This window comes from Pseudophryne corroboree, chromosome 1 (assembly GCF_028390025.1).
Source record: "Pseudophryne corroboree isolate aPseCor3 chromosome 1, aPseCor3.hap2, whole genome shotgun sequence".
NCBI classification, from domain to species: Eukaryota; Metazoa; Chordata; class Amphibia; order Anura; family Myobatrachidae; genus Pseudophryne; species Pseudophryne corroboree.
Window position 1 is genome coordinate 1,162,173,088 of NC_086444.1, and position 12,511 is coordinate 1,162,185,598.

General features: G+C 45.1%; 1 pseudogene; it reads right to left on the reverse strand.

The window, feature by feature from the left end:
- Positions 1 to 1,062: 1,062 nt before the first annotated feature.
- LOC134944248 (5S ribosomal RNA) lies at positions 1,063 to 1,181 on the reverse strand (annotated as a pseudogene).
- Positions 1,182 to 12,511: the final 11,330 nt, after the last annotated feature.

The following is a 12,511-nucleotide window of genomic DNA, read 5'->3' on the forward strand; positions in this document are numbered from 1 at the left end:
TGTCATTTTTCAAACCCAGCCTGTGGCATAACAGTTAGGAGCCGACTGTCTGGTACTTTATCTCCAGTGACTTTATCTCCATAGATTTGGAGAAATACCGCACCGGTAATATAATAGATATTAAATGTCAATTTGAATTACCAAAATAAAAGATACAAAGAAAACGTAGTTTTCTGATTCTAATTTGGTGGTGCACCCAGGGTCAATGTAGCTACTAACAACAACAACAGGGAGAAAAAAGAGACTCTTGTGTGGGCGCACTCTTAACTTGGAATAATGTATGAAATATTGAAGATGAATATAAGTATAAAGTGTAACTTTTATTAGTATCACTGGATAAGAACAATCAGTGGTCAATAGGGTAAGGAAACATTCAAATATTGTGATGAAGCGACTAGAAAATAGATGCTGATACTAAGTAGAATAGAAACATGAACTAAATAATCGTGCAATTAATAACAGTGAAATGCTAATATTAGCATAATAAATCACGGCTACCAAGCTACAATCAGAGTGTCATCAGGAATTGACCTGAATGATTTTTAAAGACAAATAAGCTACCAATGTGTATTAGCCCTGCAATAATAAATTGAAGCAGTTTGTGAGAATTCAAAAGACGGGAGATTGTAATATAACCAGCTTTCATGAAAAAAAGAGCAGTAGAAAATAAGATAGCAGGGTGAATCTGCTGTCAGTGTTAAGGTCCATACACACTTAACGATAAAATGAGCGACGTCGCTCATTTTCCCCCTCCTTGAGCGACGTCGCTCATTTTATCATCAAGTGTGTATGCCGCCAGCGACGACCGATGCGCGGCCCCGCGGGTCGGCAACGATCGTCGCTGTCGGTAGGGCATGCATGAAGGATGTGGACTGTCGTCCACGACCTTCATGCAGGGCTGGCGGGGGCGTGACGTCACTGAGCGGTCATATCGCTCAGTGCGTACAGGCGGCCGCCGACCGGCCGGCCCGGGAGGGGGAAACGTTAGACGATGTCGCTCACAGAGCGACATCGTCTAATGTGTATGGGCCTTTAGACTCTGAGCATGATGGACCAGTCTGTACTCTACTAAACTGAGTCTTCCTCAGTGGTCGCCCACTAGAGTACTGACCCAGCCCAACACTGATTAGCTTCCAAGATCGGACGGCTTTGGGCGTTTCCAGTGTGGTATGATAGTAGAGAAATTTGATAATGAAAACTCTAGAATCACTGATGAGAGTTCACGAAATTTTAGTATAAAGAATTAGATGGATCTACTACCAATGTTAGACAGGGATAAACCCTGAATCAGTGGTGAGGGTCCATGAAAGAAAGGTGGAATTAGAATGAAAAAAGATATTAGATCGAAAGAAATCACAAAGTAGCAAGACTGCAATACAGCTGGGATATTTCTAATGTTAGATACAAAGTATCAAAACTAGAGCCAAGGAAGACAGGAATAACAATGCAACCAATACTCAGTAAATATCCATGAGACTGTGAGTGCATATGTTCAGTATAAGAGAGTATCTGAAATCAGTTGGTGCGGATAACAATTGAATGATTATACCTTTAGAAAGAATAAAGCCAGGTAACTATGCTAGGAATAAATGAATAAGCAAATATACTGATGTTATCCACAGCAATTAGTACAAATGACAGTTAAGTGATTATACCTTCAAAGAGAGTATATATAGAAAAAATAATAATAAAGCAAGGTAGCAATACTGGGAATAAATAAATAGGTATACTAGTGTTTTCCACAACAGGTCATTCAGCAAGGTTGTCAATTAGATAATTATAAAGGATGAAAAAACTCGAGAAGGTTAACAATGTCAGGGGGGAAAATAAATAAACAGAGGCAATGATATTACCCACAGTGAATGTCAGAGGGAAAGTCCTGTTAGAATTTCCGACACTGTAGGGGATAAACGTGGTTGCCGTGCTGAAAAGGTGCCAGGAACAGATGGATGCAGGCGTCCCGTGCTGCGGTCGACCCCAGCAGTAATCGTGGAGTAAAAGTCCTGTATAATACAGCAATAGATCTCCGTAGGTGAAGGACGGAATGTGCAGCCAAGCTGGGGGGACATGCGACGCAGGCGGGTGTTGATGTCCCGTGCCGCAATCAGTCTATAACGTTAGAAATGAGCAGCGGCAGGCGTGAGTTGACATCCAGTGCTCCAGGCAATGAAAAGGGAGGGTGCTCAAAATGCTGGAAACAGTCTCAATTGTGGTGGATGGTTCTGCGGGGCTGGAGAGGCACAGGACGCAGGTGTCAGGCGCAGGTGTCAGTGAATGTGCGGCACTCTGGAGAGCCAGATAGAAGTAAATAGACCCCTAAGCCTCATGTGGATATAAAGTGGACGGAGATAAAGTACCAGCCAATCACCTGTCATTTTTCAAACCCAGCTTGTGATATGGCAATTAGGAGCTGATTGGCTGGTACCTTATCTCCGGCCACTTTATATCCACCTGAGGCTTAGTAAATAGACCCCTTAGTAGCTAACTGGCTGGTATTTTATCTCCGTCCACTTTATTTCCATCCAAGGCTTAGTAAATAGACCACATAAGCTCTGAAACTTGGCGGTGGTGTGAAAGGGTGGGGCTAAAGATGCAAATTGCTTAATTTAGCTCTGTTCCCTACCCGCATATCATGGACATTTCCCCATATGGGAGGCAGGCCCTGATGATCTGACAGTCAGGCCCCGCCCCCCTGATGTGACTTGCTGCATCACCTCTACGGAACACTGATTCATTATTATTTATTTATTACCAGTTATTTATATAGCGCACACATATTCCGCAGCGCTTTACAGAGAGAATATTTGGCAATTCACATCAGTCCCTGCTCCAATGGAGCTTACAATCTATATTCCCTTCCACATGTACACGCACACAAATTCACACTAGGGTTAATTTTTGTTGGGATCCAATAACCTACCAGTATATTTTTGGATTGTGGGAGGAAACCGGAGTACCCGGGGGAAACCCACGCAAGTACAGGGAGAATATACAAACTCCACACAGTTAGGGCCACGGTGGGAAACGAACCCATGACCTCAGCGCTGTGAGACAGTAATGCTAACCATTACACCATCCGTACTGATTCAGAGGTCAATGCAGCGTTTCTGTACAGAATGGGTGTGCTGAAATATGCAAAAGTCACAGGATCCGTCTTGTATAAATAAAGGCCCACTGCTGGCTCTGTGATCCTCTGCTGCTTCCAAAGACTCAGCATCAACCCAGGATGGCCTAATGATATTTTGTCAGAGTTTGTATGTTCTCCCTGTACATGCGTGGGTTTCCTCCAGGTACTCCGGTTTCCTCCCACAATCCAAAAATATACTGGTAGGTCTATTGGATCCTAACACAAATTAACCCTAGTATGATTGTGTCTGTGTGTACATGTGGTAGGGAATATAGATTGTAAGCTCCACTGTGGCAGGGACTGATGTGAATGGCCAAATATTCTCTGTAAAGCATTACGGAATATGTGTGCGCTATATAAATAATTGGTAATAAATAAATAATAAATAATACTTAACGGACAAAACGCGTTGAGGGGTCCCTCCAAGCTGATTCTCCTGCTGGGCTGATCTTGCAAATTCCTGTCTGGCTTTTGGGCCTTCCAAAGAAGCTTGCCTTTTAAAACTTCACATGTATGTATGTATGTATGTATGTATGTATGAATGGATATGTCTTATTTTAATACATTTTTGTTAAACTTTTTCAACTAAAATTTTGTTATCATTTTATGATACACTGAGGACACTGCTGAAGTACATGGGATCAAGGCATTCCACCTAAGCGATTTTAGGCAAAAACTGTTTTTTTTGCCTCTGTATCTGGTACGTCAATATATACCAAACACGCACTATAGGAAATTGCATATTTCACTAGGAGGCGCTTTTTTCGTCATATATATATATATATATATATATATAACATCTCATGCCCACGCAATAACATAGACAGGACCAGCACACTGTAGTTTTGTCAAAAAATGCTGTATTAATTCCTTAAACGTGAATGAAAATACAAGGCTCATCATATACTCATCGTTTGATCAGCACAGAGAAACACAGTAGACCACCCAAACAGCCGTTTTCGGACTTAATCCTTCATCAGGGGAACAGTCATCAAAGTGCCATAGTGCCATGTGCAAAATAAGCCTGTATAAAGTGCCAAAAAATTCTATTCACTTGTGTGCTCTATTTAAACACACCTAATGGTGCTTACCTGTCACACCTGCGGTCCCCGCCATCCCCCTCCTCCGTCCAGACCCATCACCCCGCCCGGCCGGGGCACACCGCAGCTGGAGCGCACGCCAGCGACCCGTCAGGCCGGAAGTCCGGACACGCGACACGCACGCGTCACCCAACCGGAAGTCCGGACCCGTGGACCGCATCATGCGTCCCACCCACGATGCAAACACCAGCCGTTCAGGGCATCCTAAGTCCAAACCCAAGGGGAGCATGTCAGGGACCCAGTGCCACAGGCTACACTCATAACAGTATACAAATAACATATCATAATGCCCCAATCATATTCACCACCTAACTAACACAGTGAATCCCCCTCAATACTGTCATGTATCGGGTCCATATATTGGTAAAATGTCAACTCTAATAATTACAACAAAAAGAAGTCGATCATCACATACCCCGATCCACGACAATATTGACGGAGCTAACAACCTAAAAATCTAAAACCTGGAGAATGATAATGAAACAACCCATTGGTTAAGCCCAGAGTACCTGCATTAACTCATTATGCATAACATTATATTACCATTGGGATCTTCAGTCTATCACCAGTGCCAGCATTACAAAAAAGAAGCAAATGAACATTCCTCATTAAGTCCATTAGGGACCATCGCATCAAGTGTGTAAATCCACCGGCACTCTTGTTGTAATAACAGTCTATGCCTATCTCCTCCTCTTCTCAAAGGTGGTACATGGTCAATAGGCATAAATTTAAATTCACTTAACTTGTGTCCCATAGCCACAAAGTGCCTAGCTACCGGTGGCGTGCTTCCATCCATTTTTTGATACGCCTTTTTTATAGAGGATCTGTGCATCGCTATCCTCTCCTTCAACATACGTATCGTCTTCCCTATATAGATTTTCCCACAGGGACAGAGTATCAGGAATGTCACAAATTTAGTGTCGCATGACATCCGAAACCGTAGCGGGTACACTGTTCCTTTAGTAGGATGACTGCATGTCTTTCCTGTCATCATAAAGCTGCAATTCACACAGCCATGGCACTTAAAGGCACCCTTTTGTAGCTGCAGCCATCTGTTACCCCTGCCAACTCTGGGGCTGATATCAGAAAAAGTCACCTCCTCTTTCAGATTATGGCTACGGCGGTAGCCAAATAAAGGTGTATCTTTGCAAAAGTGTTTCATCACTGGATCGGTCTGCAGAATATGCCAGTGTTTCAAGATAGACTGACGAGCCTTGTTTGAGGAAATTGAGTATGTGCTGGCATACACCATTCTGTTATTCTTTTGTCTCTGTTGGGGTATCAATAGTTCTTCCCGGGGTAATTGTAAGCAACGAGTTATCGCCTCTTTCACTTCCCTCACATCATAACCCCTCTCGACAAATTTATCACCCATGGAATGTAGAGCCTCAGGCAATGCAGTTCTATCAGAGACTATTCTTGCGACCCGAATCAGCTGCGAATATGGCAGTCCTTTCTTTAATGCTACCGGATGGAAGCTCGAGGCAAGCAAAAGAGAGTTTTTATCAGTGGGCTTCCTGTACATGCCGGTCGTCAATGTCCCTTGCTGTATGCGCACCAGAACGTCCAAATAATTAATCTCAACATCACTACTGGCACTGGTGAATTTAATAGATCCCGGTATGTTATTAAGTTTATCAACAAAATCATCTAGTAGTTGCTGGCCACCAGTCCACAGCATGAAGAAATCTGCGGTATCCCTAATGTAATAAGGTGTAGTCTGGACCACCGGCTGCAAATGGTGGTCTATGTATTGGGAAATAGGTTGACCCAATAGAATCGATCTCTCTCTTGAAGCGCTCTGTCGGATCACCGGGCAGAAGTTTATAACATGTAACGTCAGAGAGTTGGCGTGTTATCTCATCATTGTTATAAACTTCTGCCCGGTGATCCGACAGAGCGCTTCAAGAGAGAGATCGATTCTATTATTCTCTTGGGCAAGTCTAACAATTGGATCGATGAAATGACTGTGGATTTTTTGACACAAGAATTTCCTATAATCCCGTTAATTTACGTGTTGCCTAAAGTGCACAAAACGTTAGATAAACCACCGGGTAGGCCCATAATATCCTCGAGGGGATCGTAGGGTCAACCTATTTCCCAATACATAGACCACCATTTGCAGCCGGTGGTCCAGACTACACCTTATTACATTAGGGATACCGCAGATTTCTTGTGCAAATTAAGAGCCACCGGTCCACTGGCACCTGGATGTATACTGGTGACACTAGATGTCACCAGTTTATACACGAACATTGGTCATGAGGAGGGTATTGCTGCTGTCAGGGATGTTGTTGGCCACAGTCCACAGTATGAGGGTCCACCACTGGATTATTTATTGTTATTGATTGAAGTGGTTCTACACAAGAACTACTTCTTATTCAATAATTCATTTTTTTTGCAGCTCAAGGGTACGGCGATGGGGTCCAATATGGCCCCATCCTACGCCAATATTTTTATGTACCAATATGAGCTATTACACATCATGGGTGATCCCATATATTCACGGCATATTAAGTACTATGTACGTTTCATAGATGATTTCTTCATGCTGTGGACTGGTGGCCAGCAACTACTAGATGATTTTGTTGATAAACTTAATAACATACCGGGATCTATTAAATTCACCAGTGCCAGTAGTGATGTTGAGATTAATTATTTGGACGTTCTGGTGCGCATACAGCAAGGGACATTGACGACCGGCATGTACAGGAAGCCCACTGATAAAAACTCTCTTTTGCTTGCCTCGAGCTTCCATCCGGTAGCATTAAAGAAAGGACTGCCATATTCGCAGCTGATTCGGGTCGCAAGAATAGTCTCTGATAGAACTGCATTGCCTGAGGCTCTACATTCCATGGGTGATAAATTTGTCGAGAGGGGTTATGATGTGAGGGAAGTGAAAGAGGCGATAACTCGTTGCTTACAATTACCCCGGGAAGAACTATTGATACCCCAACAGAGACAAAAGAATAACAGAATGGTGTATGCCAGCACATACTCAATTTCCTCAAACAAGGCTCGTCAGTCTATCTTGAAACACTGGCATATTCTGCAGACCGATCCAGTGATGAAACACTTTTGCAAAGATACACCTTTATTTGGCTACCGCCGTAGCCATAATCTGAAAGAGGAGGTGACTTTTTCTGATATCAGCCCCAGAGTTGGCAGGGGTAACAGATGGCTGCAGCTACAAAAGGGTGCCTTTAAGTGCCATGGCTGTGTGAATTGCAGCTTTATGATGACAGGAAAGACATGCAGTCATCCTACTAAAGGAACAGTGTAGCCGCTACGGTTTCGGATGTCATGCGACACTAAATTTGTGACATACTTGATACTCTGTCCCTGTGGGAAAATCTATATAGGGAAGACGATACGTATGTTGAAGGAGAGGATAGCGATGCACAGGATCCTCTATAAAAAAGGCGTATCAAAAAATGGAGGGAAGCACGCCACCGGTAGCTAGGCACTTTGTGGCTATGGGACACAAGTTAAGTGAATTTAAATTTATGCCTATTGACCATGTACCACCTTTGAGAAGAGGAGGAGTTAGGTATAGACTGTTATTACAACAAGAGTGCCGGTGGATTTACACACTTGATGCGATGGTCCCTAATGGACTTAATGAGGAATGTTCATTTGCTTCTTTTTTGTAATGCTGGCACTGGTGATAGACTGAAGATCCCAATGGTAATATAATGTTATGCATAATGAGTTAATGCAGGTACTCTGGGCTTAACCAATGGGTTGTTTCATTATCATTCTCCAGGTTTTAGATTTTTAGGTTGTTAGCTCCGTCAATATTGTCGTGGATCGGGGTATGTGATGATCGACTTCTTTTTGTTGTAATTATTAGAGTTGACATTTTACCAATATATGGACCCGATACATGACAGTATTGAGGGGGATTCACTGTGTTAGTTAGGTGGTGAATATGATTGGGGCATTATGATATGTTATTTGTATACTGTTATGAGTGTAGCCTGTGGCACTGGGTCCCTGACATGCTCCCCTTGGGTTTGGACTTAGGATGCCCTGAACGGCTGGTGTTTGCATCGTGGGTGGGACGCATGATGCGGTCCACGGGTCCGGACTTCCGGTTGGGTGACGCGTGCGTGTCGCGTGTCCGGACTTCCGGCCTGACGGGTCGCTGGCGTGCGCTCCAGCTGCGGTGTGCCCCGGCCGGGCGGGGTGATGGGTCTGGACGGAGGAGGGGGATGGCGGGGACCGCAGGTGTGACAGGTAAGCACCATTAGGTGTGTTTAAATAGAGCACACAAGTGAATAGAATTTTTTGGCACTTTATACAGGCTTATTTTGCACATGGCACTATGGCACTTTGATGACTGTTCCCCTGATGAAGGATTAAGTCCGAAAACGGCTGTTTGGGTGGTCTACTGTGTTTCTCTGTGCTGATCAAACGATGAGTATATGATGAGCCTTGTATTTTCATTCACGTTTAAGGAATTAATACAGCATTTTTTGACAAAACTACAGTGTGCTGGTCCTGTCTATGTTATTGCGTGGGCATGAGATGTTATATTAACCTGTTTGACCGGACACCTGGACTATACCTCTGAGAGTGTCAGTGCGGCTTCCCGGATTCACATTCTGTGTTAACTTTATATATATATATATATATATATATATACATACATACATACATACATACATACATAAATACATACAGGAAAAAACATCCGGCACTCTGATAAAAGAAAGAAATGCCTGGGTGCCCTCCAAATGATAATGTAGACAAATTATCCTTCCCAACCTGTGGCTCAGGTATTATGCGGCGAAGGAAACAGGCGGCACTCCAAGGACTTGTGTAGAAACTTGTTTTTGTATTCAAAGCATGGTGACAAAAAAACAAAACAAAAATACAGGTATCTTACCAATACCTGTATTTTTGTTTTGTTTTGTTTTTTTGTCACCATGCTTTGAATACAAAAACAAGTTTCTACACAAGTCCTTGGAGTGCCGCCTGTTTCCTTCGCCGCATAATACCTGAGCCACAGGTTGGGAAGGATAATTTGTCTATATATATATATATATATATATATATATATATATATATATATATAAATAATATAACGAGTTTTATGGTAAGAACTTACCTTTGTTAAAACTCTTTCTGCGAGGTACACTGGGCTCCACAAGGAATGGACAATGGGGTGTAGAGTAGGATCTTGATCCGAGGCACCAACAGGCTCAAAGCTTTGACTGTTCCCAGAATGCATAGCGCCGCCTCCTATATCACCCCGCCTCCCTGCACAGGATCTCAGTTTTTAGTTAACCAGTCCAATGCAGTAGCAGGAAAAGACGAAAACGGTTAGTAGCCGCAACACCGCATTCTCGCGACAGGAGACGTGTCACCGGCTAATGCCATACCAACCCAAAGAAGCTAAGTGCGTCAGGGTGGGCGCATTGTGAAGCCCAGTGTACCTCGCAGAAAGAGTTTTAACAAAGGTAAGTTCTTACCATAAAACTCATTTTCTGCTGCGGGGTACACTGAGCTCCACAAGGAATGGACAATGGGAATGTCCTAAAGCAGTTCCTTATGGGAGGGGATGCACTGTAGCGGGCACAAGAACCCGGCGTCCAAAGGAAGCATCCTGGGAAGCGGCAGTATCGAAGGCATAGAACCTTATGAACGTGTTCACAGAGGACCACGTAGCCGCCTTGCACAATTGTTCAAGGGTCGCACCACGTTGGGCCACCCAAGAAGGTCCAACAGACCGAGTAGAATGGGCCTTAATGTGATCAGAAGCAGAGAGACCAGCCTTCACATAAGCATGTGCAATCACCATTCTAATCCATCTGGCCAGAGTTTGCTTGTGAGCAGGCCAGCCACGTTTGTGAAACCCAAACACAACAAAAAGAGAATCCGATTTCCTAATAGGAGCAGTTCTCTTCACATAGATATGGAGAGCCCGTACCACATCCAAAGACCGCTCTTTGGGAGACAGATCAGGAGAAACAAGTGCCGGAACTACAATCTCCTGATTAAGGTGGAACGAAGAAACCACCTTAGGTAGATAGCCGGGACGAGTCCTAAGAACCGCCCGGTCACGGTGAAATATCAGATCTGGGGAACTACAGGACAAGGCACCCAAATCAGACACTCTTCTAGCTGAAGCAATAGCCAGCAGAAACACCACCTTAAGGGAAAGCCACTTAAGGTCAGCTGAACCAAGAGGTTCAAACGGAGACTCTTGTGACGCCTCCAAAACCACTGACAAGTCCCAAGGAGCCACAGGCGGAACATAGGGAGGTTGGATACGCAAAACGTCCTGAGTAAAGGTATGCACATCAGGTAAGGTCGCAAGTTTTCTCTGAAACCACACTGACAAGGCAGATATTTGAACCTTGAGGGAGGCCAGACGCAGGCCTAAGTCCAGGCCCTGCTGAAGAAAAGCCAACAACTTGGCTATACTAAACTTGGAAGCGTCATAATCGTTAGATGCGCACCAAACAAAGTGAGAATGCCAGACTCTATAGTAAATCCGAGCCGAAGCCGGTTTCCTGGCCCGCAACATAGTTTGAATGACCGCCTCAGAAAACCCTTGAGCCCTCAAGACGGAAGCTTCAAGAGCCACGCCGTCAAAGACAGCCGGGCTAGGTCCTGGTAGACACAGGGGCCCTGAACGAGGAGGTCTGGGCGTTGTGAAAGTAGAATTGGACGCTCTGACGATAGGCCTTGCAGGTCTGAGAACCAGTGCTGTCTGGGCCACGCTGGAGCTATGAGAAGCAGAATTCCTTTTTCTTGCTTGAACTTCCGAATTACCCTGGGCAGGAGTTACACTGGAGGGAACCCGTATGGAAGCCGAAACCTCCACGGTACCGCCAGCGCATCCACAAATGCCGCTTGAGGATCCCTTGCCCTTGCTCCGAAGACTGGAACCTTGTGATTGTGTCGAGACGCCATCAGATCCACATCTGGAAGGCCCCACCTTTCCACTAGGAGTTGAAACACTTCTGGATGGAGGCCCCACTCGCCGGCATGCACGTCCTGACGACTGAGAAAGTCCGCTTCCCAATTCAGGACTCCCGGAATGAATATTGCCGATATGGCCGGTAGATGGCGTTCTGCCCACTGTAGAATCCGTAAGACTTCCTTCATTGCTAGGCGGCTTCGAGTGCCGCCTAGATGATTTATGTAAGCCACTGTGGTGGCATTGTCAGACAGTACTTGAACAAGACGGTTCTGAATTAAATGCTGGGCTAGGTTCAAGGCATTGAAGACCGCCCACAACTCCAGAATATTGATCGAGAGGAGGGACTCCTCCTTGGTCCACCTCCCCTGAAAGGAGTGTTGCTCCAGCACCGTGCCCCAACCTCTTAGACGGCCCCTGCACAGTTGTTGGTCCCGGAGCCACCAGAGCAGCGACAGACGGACCTCCGGAGTCAATGAGATCATTTGAGACCTGATCCAGTGAGGCAGGCCGTCCCATTTGGCTAGAATCAGCCTCTGGAGAGGGCGAGAATGAAATTGAGCGTACTCCACCATGTCGAATACTGACACCATGAGGCCCAGCACCTGCATCGCCGAATGTATCGACACTTGCAGACAAGATAGGAAGCAACAAATCCTGTCCTGAAGTTTCAGAACTTTCTCCTGAGACAGGAACAACCGCTGGTTGTGAGTGTCCAATAGTGCTCCCAGATGCATCATGCTCTGAGCAGGGATCAGGGATGACTTCTTCCAGTTGATGAGACACCCGTGGGCTTGCAGAAACCAGACCGTCACATCTAGATGACACAGGAGAAGTTCTGGGGAATTTGCCAGGATTAACAAGTCGTCCAAATACGGCAGTATCCTGACCCCTTGACGGCGGAGTACCACCGTCATCACCGCCATGACTTTTGTAAAGACTCGCAGAGCCGTTGTTAAACCAAAAGGTAACGCCCGAAACTGGTAATGGCAGTTGCCAATCACAAATCTCAGGTATTGCTGATGAGACACTGCTATAGGAACATGCAGGTAAGCATCCTGTATATCCAGGGAGACCATGAAGTCCCCAAGTTCCAAGGCCAGAAATATAGAGCGAAGGGTTTCCATCCAGAACTTGGAAACCTTCACAAACCCATTCAATGCATTGAGGTTGAGAATGGGCTGGAAGGACCCATTCGGTTTCGAGACTAGAAACAGCGGAGAATAGTACCCCCGTCCCCTCTGCGCAAGAGGCACCTGTACTACCACTCCTGTATCCAGGAGGGTCTGTACCACCGAATGTAGAGTGTTTGCCTTTGTCTTGTCCAACGGGACATCTGTCTGGCAAAATCAA